The sequence below is a fragment of the Triticum aestivum genome, chromosome 7B (genome assembly GCF_018294505.1).
Source record: "Triticum aestivum cultivar Chinese Spring chromosome 7B, IWGSC CS RefSeq v2.1, whole genome shotgun sequence".
NCBI lineage: Eukaryota > Viridiplantae > Streptophyta > Magnoliopsida > Poales > Poaceae > Triticum > Triticum aestivum.
Window position 1 is genome coordinate 248,641,314 of NC_057813.1, and position 12,151 is coordinate 248,653,464.

At 46.9% G+C, this 12,151-nt stretch overlaps 1 long non-coding RNA gene across 2 annotated transcripts; it reads right to left on the reverse strand.

The window, feature by feature from the left end:
- Positions 1–8,110: 8,110 nt before the first annotated feature.
- Positions 8,111–11,873, reverse strand: LOC123155676 (uncharacterized). Of its 2 annotated transcripts, XR_006477572.1 has the most exons (4): positions 11,550–11,597; positions 9,305–9,413; positions 8,556–9,203; positions 8,111–8,393 (listed from the first exon to the last, which is right to left on the reverse strand). It is a non-coding gene; the product is annotated as an uncharacterized lncRNA (long non-coding RNA). The 2 variants fall into 2 exon arrangements; XR_006477571.1 differs by having other exon boundaries at positions 8,556–9,413; positions 11,550–11,873.
- Between the last annotated feature and the right edge of the window lie 278 nt (positions 11,874–12,151).

Here is a 12,151-nt window from a genome sequence, read left to right on the forward strand (position 1 = left end):
GTGTTCAACATGTTCTTCTTTATTCTTGGAATATACAAGGATATCCTCCAGATAAACCACGACGAACTTGTCGAGGTATTCCATGAATATATAGTTCATCAATCGGGAGAACGTTGCTGGAGCATTGGTTAAGCCGAATGACATGACGGTGTACTCGTATGAACCATAGTGAGTCACAAAAGCAGTCTTGGGAATATCCTCTTCATGAACCCGAATCTGGTGGTAACCCAACCTCAAATCAAGTTTAGAGAATACTGAGGAACCAACAAGTTGATCATACAAGTCGTTGATCCTGGGAAGTGGATACTTGTTCTGAATTGTTGCCTGGTTGATAGGTCAGTAATCTTGGACCAAACGATTAGTTCCATCCTTCTTATTGACAAAGAGAGAAGGTGCTCCCCAAGCAGAGGAACTAGGACGAATGAATCCCTTGCGAAGAGATTTGTCGATTTCTTCCTTAAGTTCAAGGAGTTCATGTGGCGGCATCTTGTAGGGTCGCTTGGCAATAAGAGTTGTGCCCGGTTTCAAGTCTATGATGAATTCGACAGCTCTAGCAGGGGGTATTCTTGGAAGTTCTTCTGGGAAGACGTCTTTGAATTGACAAACAACTGGAATGTTCTCTATTCCCTCAAGAGGTGAGGCATTCAATGCATTCAGAACATATATCTGATTCTCGGCATCCTGAGCTGCTCGGACCGAGTATTGGACTGTCTGGCCAGAAGGGTGAGTGAGCTGGACTGTCTTAGCGGCACAGTCAATCTTAGCATTATGGGCTATCAACCAAGAGCCAATCCATACCAAGAATGATGTCTATGTTGGAAGGGCCGAGTACAATGAGAGAAGTCGAAAAAAGTAGACCTCCAATCTCGATTTGGTTGCGAGGGCATAACATTGTGGTTTGCCACTTGGACCCCGAAGATTGAATCGCTAAAGGAGTGTGCAAATTTTCCATATCTAACCCATGCAACTTAGCAAATTGTTGGGACACAAAAGCATGTGATGCTCCTGAATCAAAGAGAACAGAAGCTGGCACTGAATTGACGCGAAGGGTACCCATCACGATTTTTTGGGACTCACAAGCTTCTTCAATCTTGACATGGGTGACTTGGCCACAACTTATTACAGGCGTCCTAGCATTACAACTACTGATATGATGGTTTCGACGGCCCTTCATACGACTCACAGCAGAACATGGTGCCTTTTTAGGCCGATCCGGGCGACAGTTGATAGCAAGGTGTCCTGGCTGTCCACACTTGTGGCATAAGCCATTATTATGGGGAGGAGCCACAACATTAGAATGTCCATCCTGGATCGTTAGTTGTCTCGGCGGTGGAGGCAAACGAGGTGCAACATAAGACGGCCTTGGTGTTGGAGCAGGTCGATGATGAACATTGTGTGGGATCCAGACTCGACGTTTCTGAGCAGGCTGACTCGAGGATGGGCCAACATCTCTGGTACGCTTGAGTGACTCCTAGTACTCAGTAAGACCAGTTTCAGTTCGGAAAGCTTGGCTGACAAGTGTCGCAAAGTCTGAGCAATCATGAGCAACAAGCGTGAGCTTTATATCGGGATGCAGTCCTTCATGAAATTTCTCCTGCTTGCGAGCATCAGTGCAGACGTCATCCGTAGCATAGCGGGATAATTCAAGGAATTTCCTCTGATATTCATCCACATTCATTGAGCCTTGTGAGAGTTTGCGGAACTCCTTCTTCCTGGTCCATCAGACCTTGAGGAATGTGTCGTGCGCGGAAGGCTAACTGAAACTCCTGCCAAGTGGTTACAGTCTTTGTAGGCATCATACCCTTGTGGCTTTCCCGCCATTGGGCAGCTGGACCTTTCAGGTGAAATGTCGCAAAGGTGACATAACTGGCAGGGGCAACATTAGCCGACTCCATCTCAAATAGGATGTCACGAAGCCAATCATTAACATCCATAGGATTAGTGGAGTTGCAGAAAATGGACGGGTTGAGGCACACAAATTCTTGCAGTGTTATTGGGGCAGGCTGTTGATGAGCATTCTGGTTTGGAAACTGAGCCATTACTCTAGTCATAAACTGACGATTCGGCTCAAACTGCTGCATCATTGCGGCCATATAGGGTGGAGGTGGAGGATCGTCAGCCATCCTGCTAAAACATCAGGAAGCAATTTAACAGGGGTGGAGCAGGTGTATGGAGTCATTCATGAGGTAACTTGAACAATGAGCAAAGGCGCAGTATGTACAAAGCAGTAGTCATTAAAGACTTACATATACATATACAGAGCCAATTACACGTTGTTAGTAGGAGTTCGGACAAGAGAATCATCCTAGACATACTAGGCGGCACACATGCACGCGATGGAAGGATACAACAACGAGACATAGCAAAGGCTACATCATCATCGGAGAAAACCACTAGAGCGAGGAATCTGCAGGGGACGACGCAGGGTGCCCTTGATATGAAGGAATTCTGCGGCCCGTGGACAAAGTGAAGCAGATCCTGGCTCCGAATTCAAGAAAGTCATGATACAAATCACCGGGTGTATGTGATCACGAGAACCTAGGGTAGAGTTAGCAAAACCATTTAACCCGAATAGAAGAGAGATCAGAGTCCCAGATTATAGACGAGGAATAAAAAATCCTAATACCACCCAATGGCGACGTGGGCCCGTAAGCCACACAGCCATATTAGTAAAATAGTTTTTCAAAGACTAGACTCAACTTCAGCCAAGGAGTTGGAAAGGGGGATCCTACACGTAGTCGGCTCTGATACCAACTTGTGACGCCCCCGATTTAATCATACACTAATCATACACGCAAATGTGTACGATCAAGATCAGGGACTCACGAGAAGATATCACAACACAACTCTAGACACAAATCAAAATAATACAAGCTTTATATTACAAGCCAGGGGCCTCGAGGGCTTGAATACATAGCTCGATACACAAGAGTCAGCGGAAGCAATAATATTTGAGTACACACATAAGTTAAACAAAGATGCCTTAAGAAGGCTAGCACAAAAGCAACAACGATCGAAGAGGCAAGGTCTCCTGCCTGGGACCTCCTAACTACTCCTGGTCGTCGGCAGTCTCCACATAGTAGCATCCATCGGCGGTGGCATCTGGCTCCAAGGATCCACCATCTGGTTGCATCAACCGGAAAGAAGAAAGAAGGGGGAAAAGGGGTAGCAAAGCAACCGTGAGTACTCATCCAAAGTACTCGCAAGCATCAGATCTATACTATGTATGCATTGGTATCAAATGGAAGGGTTGTATCTGTGGACTGAACTGCAGAATGCTAGAATAGAGGGGAAGGCCTAGCCTAACAAAGATTAGCATCTTCAAGCAGCTCCAAGCATCTTGCAGCATGTAGAAGAGTAAAGAATAGCAATTTATATTTATCAAACATGTTGTAACATTAATGCCCAGAGATCCTTCCTCGACTCCCTGCGAGAAAGCAATCCCGAAGCCACATATTCAAGTATCCATTTGTAGTTGTATAAGATCAGGATATAAGTCTGAACGTCTGTTACCATGGACACGGCTATTACTAGATAATCTTCCCTGTAGGGGTGCACCATGTTTTCCAACACGCTTGATCACTCTGGCCGGACACACCTTTCTGCGTCAATGATCGGCCTCGGAAGATCAACACATCGCAGCCCTACCTAGGCTCAGCAGAGAGGTCCCCGCCGGTCTACATCCTAAGCACTCCGGGGTCTGGGCCCATCGCCCATTGCACTTGGGATCGTTGCGCGCAGGGCGATCCAGGCCACCTCCACTGGGGCGCCGACCAGGCCGTGCCGCAATGCTGAACTGGACGTTTGACAATGCTTCGGCTGATACCACGATGTCGAGGCCCATAACTATTCTCCCGTGATGGTTGGTGCGTAAAGGCCAAAGGCCAACTCAGAACAAGTACCCAAACCATAGTGTATTATTAGCTTGCGGAGACGAGCAGAGACTCATGATCGAAGTGACCCCGTCGCCCCGTCTCGTGGACTTACAACAAGGGCCCAGAATGCCCGGCCGTGTCACGTCATTATCTTGCGGGTGTTCTCCGGGCATGCCCGACTTTCACTAAGGTCTCAAGTAAAGTCAATGTAACCGTGTGTCCATACATCAAGGGGAAAACCCGAGGAATCACCCCCGATGGATTCCACTCAATGTAATCATCAAGGTGAACGTAAAAGGGACCACCCTCGAGGTTCACACTTGAGGTGTTGAACGACAGAGCCGTATCGGGAATGGTGAAAGAGGAAATCACCCTCGATGACCACGACCGAATAGCTACACTACAGAATTATCATCAGGAGTGCGTTATGAGGGATCACCCTCGGCACTCGATAGTAGCTCTGCAGAGTCGAGCAACTAAAGGGGCGTGATGTGATGTGAGGTGTGGGGCTCTGGTCGTCGATCACGTTGATCGAGTCGTCGATGATGAACCAGGGGCAACAAGGACAAGTGGGGATCACTGATGGATCACTAGCCAACCTATACTAAGCATTTTAGGATAAGCAGGTAGGTAACAATAAGCAGGTACAAAAGCAGGCTATGCATCAAAATAGGAGCAATCAAATACAGTAGCAAAATCTAATGCAAGCATGAGAGTATAGAATGGGCGATATCGGGATGATCAAAGGGGGGGCTTGCCTGGTTGCTCAGACAAGAAGGAGGGTCGTCGTCGACGTAGTCAATCACAGTGGTATCAACATCGGTCTCGGGGTCTACCGGAGAGAAGAGGGGGAAGAAATAGTAAATACATAGCAAGCAAGAGCATAACAGGACAACAGAGAGAGCTAGACGTGTTCTAGCGCGGTGCTACACGCTACCGGCGAAGGGGAAAACATCCGGGAATGTTTTCCCGAAGTTTGGCATTTTCGGGCAAACGGAACGGAGGGGAAATTTTGCTTGTTTGCTATGCTAGGGGCGTGTGGCGGGCAAAGAGACCGCGTGTTCGGATTCGTCTCGTCGTTCTGAGCAACTTTCATGTATAAAACTTTTTCATCCGAGCTACGGATTAGTTTCTATTAATTTCCAAAGTTTTAATTTATTTTTGGAATTAACAGAATTAATTTAAATAGATAAAAGCCATTACTGTGTCAGCATGACATCATCATGATGTCATCAGTCAATAGTCAGTTTGACTGGTCAAACTAGCATGTGGGTCCCGATTGTCATTAACTAACACTAATAATAATTTAATTAGTTAATAAGTTAATTAGGTTAATTAACAGGAGTAGTTAAGTTAAGTTAATTAATTAATTACTTTTAATTATTATTATTATTATTACTTTTTATTTATACATATTCTTTTTGTTCTTTTTTTAACAGGGGCGGGCCCCACTAGTAAGTGGCCCGGGAGGCCACGCGGGTTAACGGGCGCAGGGGCGTTGCGGGCGTGGGCGCCCGTGCACGCCCGAGGCCACCAGGGGGCGGCGACGCCGGCCGTGGCGCGGCCTGCGCGTGGCCGGGCGACAGCGGCGCGTGGGCGCAGGCGGGTGACGGCCGAGGATGAGGCCACGGTGCGAGGCGCGAGCTCGCGCGCGCGCGTGGCGTGTAGGCGCGGCGAGGCCGGGAGCACGACAGGCGGCTGTACGGGGCAAGGGGGAAAGAGGAGGCCGGGGGGCCTCACCGGCGTTGGAGAGCAGGGGGCGTCGAGGCGTGGGGGCGTCCGATGGGGAGGAGGACGAAGACGAGGCGACGCCGACGAGGTGGTGGTGAGCAGCGATGATAGTTGGCGTCGGGGCGCTGGTTTCGATGAGGTCCTTGGGCGGCGGCGCGTCCAGATCGGGGGAGAAGGGGGCGAACGGCCCAATCCAGATCCAGCAACGGGGAGGACAACGGGGACGGTGAGGTGGCGCCGGCGTGGTTGCGCCGGGGTTGGACGTCGGCGGCGGCGTGGCCAGACGCCCCGATCCAGAACCGTTCGAGGGGGAGAGAGGAGAGATGGGGATCGTGCCGGGATTTCCTATTTGGCGCTGCAGGCGCCCGTTAGTGTGGATTCTGCTAACGGGCGCCTGCAGCCACGTTGACTGGGCTCGGCCCACTTTGCAATTGTTTCTCTGATTCCAGAAACGCAAAAAATGGCCCACTTTGCAATTGTTTCTCTGATTCCAGAAACGCAAAAAATGGCCCACTTTGCAATTGTTTCTCTGATTCCAGAAACGCAAAAAATGCGCAGGCAGATCGGATCGAACCCACGCCCCCTTCACTGTGAGGGTTATACACTTTCCATCACGCCACGGTCCAGCTTCTGCAATTAAACTTCCATTCCTTCATTTATTTAGACTAGCCAAACATGCCCGTGCGTTGCAACGGGAGAAAAAAAATCTTCGTATGCGCCAAGCAACCCATTCGTGTTGCCACTTCCGTACGCCACCATCATCAACGATGGTCATGTGGTCTAACTATTCATGTCTTTCAATTCCAAGCCGATGAGCTTGGTTGCGCGGCAATGCCGTGTACGGGAACTTGCGATTGAGCTTAGATTTTCGCTGGAGGGACTTGAGGCCTTCTTACATTGGGGAGAATATAATACGGAAATCAACATTCAGTGGAAACCGGTGAAAACTATGAGAGAAAAAAGTTTCGAAAAAACCTGAAAGAAATACGGGATGTTAAGAGGATGGTGTTTTATTGCCACACAAAATTTTCAAGTTGAAACACATTGTGAGATGTGAGCTACAAAAAAGAAAAAATCAGCGTTGAATAGTATCGGACAGTAAAGTCACTATTCAGGGCTGATTTTGTCTTTTTCGTAGCTCACATCTCGCAATGTGTTTCAACTTGAAATTTCGCGTGACAATAAAACATCACCTCCCTAACATCTCGTATTTTTCAGAATTTTTCAAAACTACAAAATATGGTTTGCACATCATTGAATAATGTTTTCCGTATGATACTCTTACATATGACTTCGGCATGCAAAATGGGCATATAGTTAGTGTCAATCAGTAAGCCGTTAAAAAAATGTACGAACTTATTGGTTCATGGAGAGAGTATTGGACTATATTTTACGTATAATTTTGCATGTCCTTACTCCTTTCATCTTATTTAATTGTGCGGGCCACAACCTGAATGTTGCTCAGGCACCTGATGCATTACCGCAAAAAAAAAGGCACCAGATGCATGCCTCTTCCATCCGTACTTATTTTAATTTCCCAACAAAGCTTGTTCCTGAATGTTGCTCATTTCACGTATAATTGCCTGAGCTCGCCCCTCTCTTTTGTTTTTCCATCAGATCGATGCCTCACCCTTCAATTATTTAATTCCCAAGAAGGCTTATTCATAAGTAACTTGCTCACATATTTAAACTGATGAGATTCAGTGTTAGAAAGCGAGGTGGGACTATCTTTTTAATGAGTAAATTATAACATGAAAAGGCTGATTAGGAGCCCACTTGGACCTTGGTGGAGCTGCGTGGATGGGCCGACCTTATATAGCTTGGACGTGTTGGTCTTTTTTGGATTGGAAGAGTGCTAGACTGGTCGTGTTGATCACTAATCTAAACGATCTTATAAAAGTTTACAGAGGAAGTACATTATTGTAACCTTTATATATGAATCTTAATAAACTTCCTGCTTGCTCACAAAAATATGCCTATATCTAATTTCAAATGGGCCTATCTTTAACACTCTGCATATTTTGAAATTGATTACTATAATACGTTAGCAATTTTAAAAATTAGTGAGCCCCAATGACAATTGAGAATTAAATTATTTTTATCTAAGGACATGCCCTGTACTTGGTACTTGGAAGCTATACCTGAATGAAACCATAACACGAGGTAAATATAGGATTGTATTGTAGCAAAACATACTTTCAGCAAGTATGGTAATGGTGCGAGTCATTATCATTTCTCATAAACATAAAGACTGATTATTTGCACAACAAAATTAATAAAGCACTATTGTGTAGGTACATAAGTAAAGAGAACAGGCAAGCGCCATTGGGTTATTTTCTGTACAAAAGTACGCTGATAAAAATAATCAAACCCTGATCATCTCATGCAGAATGAGTAAATGGACAATCTCTGGTAACATCACAAGATTTCTTAACTTTGGCATGAACAAACCTTCAACACCGAGTAGCATATAATCCAATCACGAAAAAAAAAGCATAGCTGGGTAAGCCCTAATGAATGAGCTAGCCTGCATCATCAAAGAAGGGGGGAAACTGTTAAAAGGATGTCCCTTGTGAAAAATAATAAGGACTGCATGCTTGTAAAATGACTTCTATTTATGGAGAAGTGGGTATCACATATAGTTGGATGCCAATAAGTTCAATTTAGTAGAAGGGGATCATTTGCCTGGACAAGATGTTGCAATGACGGACGCCTCGCATAATGAGCCGTGCTCTGTAAGGAAAGTACAGCCCCTTCCTTGATGAAATGACGTTGTTTCGTCGATTCCTTGTACAACCAACAAAACACTTTCAAGAACACTAAAAAGTATATATGATATAAGAGTGTATCTGGAAAGAAAAAAATGAATACCACCTGGTAGAAACAAATCACACATTTAAATGTCTAAGCAAAGCAGGACATGCAAAAAAAATCCAAAGAGAATAATACCATGGCTTTAATGCTCCAATCACTATTCTGGGATCTTGTATCAGACATGCTGCTGCTACTGTCACCACTCCTGTCAGATCAGCTGATTACCCAGAGTGCCCCAAGTTTCTTGTTCATTGTTTCATCAAAATGATTTCTGCACTCTCCAATACTAAATTATTATGAGGTTAAGCAAGTCCTAACTTCAAGTTTAGAAGATCAGCACTGCTAAGCTTTCACTAATGTATTTCAGGAGATGCGGCAAAAATAAACCAATGCAAGTTAAGGATCTCAATCATCTCAGACTAAGTACATAAAGCACTCCGATGAAGCAAACATGCCAAACCATGAATCATATAGGTCAAGAAGCTTTACTCATATCCAACGGCGCCTCACTGATGACCTCGCTTGGTGGTTGGTGCCATTGTAGTCTACACGAGCAATCATCATCACACGCAACTTCTGATCTAATTAATCAGAGTGCTCTTTCTCATCTAGCTGAAGAATCTCTTCCCCTGAAAAAAACTATGCAAACTCCCTAAGTAAAATAAAAGCAAAGGCATAGACATAAACAACTTCTTCCCTGTCAACTGAAGCTCGATGGAAAAAGCAACTTCTGATCTAATTAATCAGAGTGCTCTTTCTTATCTAGCCGAAGAATCTATTGCCCTGAAATAAGAACTGTATGATCTCCCTAAGCGAAAGAAAACCAAAGGCACATATAGAAACAATTTCTTCCCTGACAACTGAAGTTCGACAGAAAATGGTACCTTCGACCAATCAATTATTGCCCAGTGCCTTTGAAGAACTATTGCTGCCTCAGGCCCTCAACTTTGTCCACCTGCTGGTTTCTTCTATGGCTCGGGAGCATGCATTCTCCTACAGATTGGTCCCATAGGAACAAAAAAATGGATCCCAAGACTTAGTAGGCACAAGTGATCTTTGAGAAAATAAATGGGTTCCACAAGCTCAGAAGAGGCATAAACATAAGAAAACAATCAGAAACCGTATATGGTCAACAAAGGGCATTCAAGTATCCATGATCTCATGAAAAAAGTATCCATGATCTCGGGCAAAAGCAAATACAGTCAGTTGCTAGATCCATGAATAGCTCATTATCAGTAAAGAATTAAGGAGTCAGCATGAACTACCTAAAGCAGGGCAGACCAAAAGAATGCCAGATTAGAAGGATCGGTTTCCCCTAAACAGTACATTGGGTGATAAGAAATGTATCATGCGCATGGAGTGAAAATATACTTAATGCAAACCTTTGAACTGAAAATCTACACGGATACTGTTATGGCGCTGCTAGAAGGAGGGCGCGAGAGGGCCGGCCGGGGGCCTTTTTGCCCACGGTCGGGCAAGAGGGAAGGGATTTCCTTCTTAATTCTTGCTTGATTATATTGATACATCTCCTCTCTTTATATAGAGAGGTTTACTTGACTCCCAAGCAAGGCTTACTTGACCCCTAAGCAAGCGACCCTTATCTCTAATTAACCCTAAGACTAACGGGCCTATTAGGCCCATTACGTACTCTAACACTACACCCCACCTAGACATGTAGCTTGTCCTCGAGCTGCAGCCTAACCAACTTATAACCATGACTCGACGCAACACAAATCTAACACCTAAAAACAAGCCTTTTACATCTCGGCTTGTGTTATTACTCTCAACCTGAAATAGACTGGGACATTTTATTTTGGACGTGCACGTGTATAGCCACCTGGATCCCATGGACACCACCTGGACAAAAGGAGTGCATGTGTATGGCTGTTGGTCTGCACTGCACAGGGAAGAGTGGAGGGATTATGATGGAGAATGTCGAGGAGAGGTGCGCCCCCCCAACCGTCGATGTCGCAGACTTTGAGGTCGCTGCCCACGGGGAAAACAGCATGCCCGCCGCCCGTGGGGGAAACCACACGCCCAAGATCCCCGACGGAGCGGACGAGATCGAGGTCCTTTGCGCAGCGAAGGGCAACTTGGAGGAGCGGCAGCTGCAGACCACGCATCTCCCTCACACGCCGACGCGCTAGGAGGCCGCGCGCAGCAGCCTGCAGCCTCACCGCCGCCGACACGTGGCGGGTAGCGATCCAAGACGGAAGCGGTGATGGCGGCAGCGGGGACTTGATCTGCTGGATGTGGACGCCCTGGGATGGCGGCGGCGTTGATGGGAACAAGGTCGTCGCAGTCCCGTCGTAGGGCATCCCATACTGGGCGGCGGAGCTGACCGGCGGTGGCTGCTGCAACTGCAGCGGCTGCTGCGGTGTCGCGCCGGGCAGCGGCAGCGGCTGCTGCAGCAAAGCGCCGGGCGCGGCGGAGGCCGCTAGGAGCGGCGGCTGCCACTGCAGCCAGGGCAAGGTGGTGGTGGCGATGGATGGCAGTTGCAGCGGCCCGGCGAGCATGGCGAAGGCCGCCAGGTGCGGCGGCAGCCACGGCGGCGCGGGGACGGCGATGGGCGGCGCAGCCGGGGGCGGCCCGTAGGACCTGGCCAAGAACATGTGGATCTCCTGGACCGCCTGGGTTAGGTCCCGCAGCACCCCGAACACCTCCTCCGGGGTGAGGACGGCGGGGGCGGGCGCGACGGAGGATCCCGGCGCGGGCAGGAGCGGGGCGACGGTCTTGGTGGTCGCCGAAGGCGACGAGGTGACTTGCAGCGGAAGAGACGGGCTTGGCGGCGGTGAAGACATGATCGAACCGAAGCTAGCTGATACCAAATTGTTATGGCGCTGCTAGAAGGAGGGCGCGAGAGGGCCGCCGGGGGCCTTTTTCCCACGACCGGGCAAGAGGGAAGGGATTTCCTTCTTAATTCTTGCTTGATTATATTGATACATCTCCTCTCTTTATATAGAGAGGTTTACTTGACTCCCAAGCAAGGCTTACTTGACCCCTAAGCAAGCGACCCTTATCTCTAATTAACCCTAAGACTAACGGGCCCATTAGGCCCATTACGTACTCTAACAGATACACTTTTTAGGCAAATGTAGCGAAATACATGGGAGCTTTATATAGACGTACCTAACCATAAGAAGCAACCAGTTGAATACCAACATAAACCAACTCTCCTCGCCCCTCGCCTGTAACTCTGGACATAACTGTAGCATTCTGTTGCTTAACAAAAATAATGATTGCATGTAGGCCTGCAGATGCTACACCCAGAAAAGAAAAAGTGAACTTCACAAATCTCGGCACGGAAATGTGAATTTAAGTTCAATATAATAAAGAATGAGTCACCCAAAAGTGGATTTAAAAAGATTTGCATGGAAATGTCACGAGGATTACTTCCCAATCTTCAGAAACTGAAGCATGTATAATCATCAATTCACTTGCACAATTCAATTTTATATTTCATTATCATTTAGACACATCAATGGAACACCAATTACTTATCTAAGGTTCATGTTTGCATAGATAAACCACAACTCCTAGAAGTGCAAGGCATCAGAAATTCATCTGCAGAACACTGAAACCCAAAAGTAAGAGTTGTGACCCAGTTGCAGTTTATCAGCTGGTTTGTGATGATCTTCGCCTCTACAGGGAGGCCTTTCGGGAGTGATCGCTTTAGTGTTTTGACAGGATCTGGAGATGTACATAGTTTGGGGTCTCCCTCCTGTCACTTT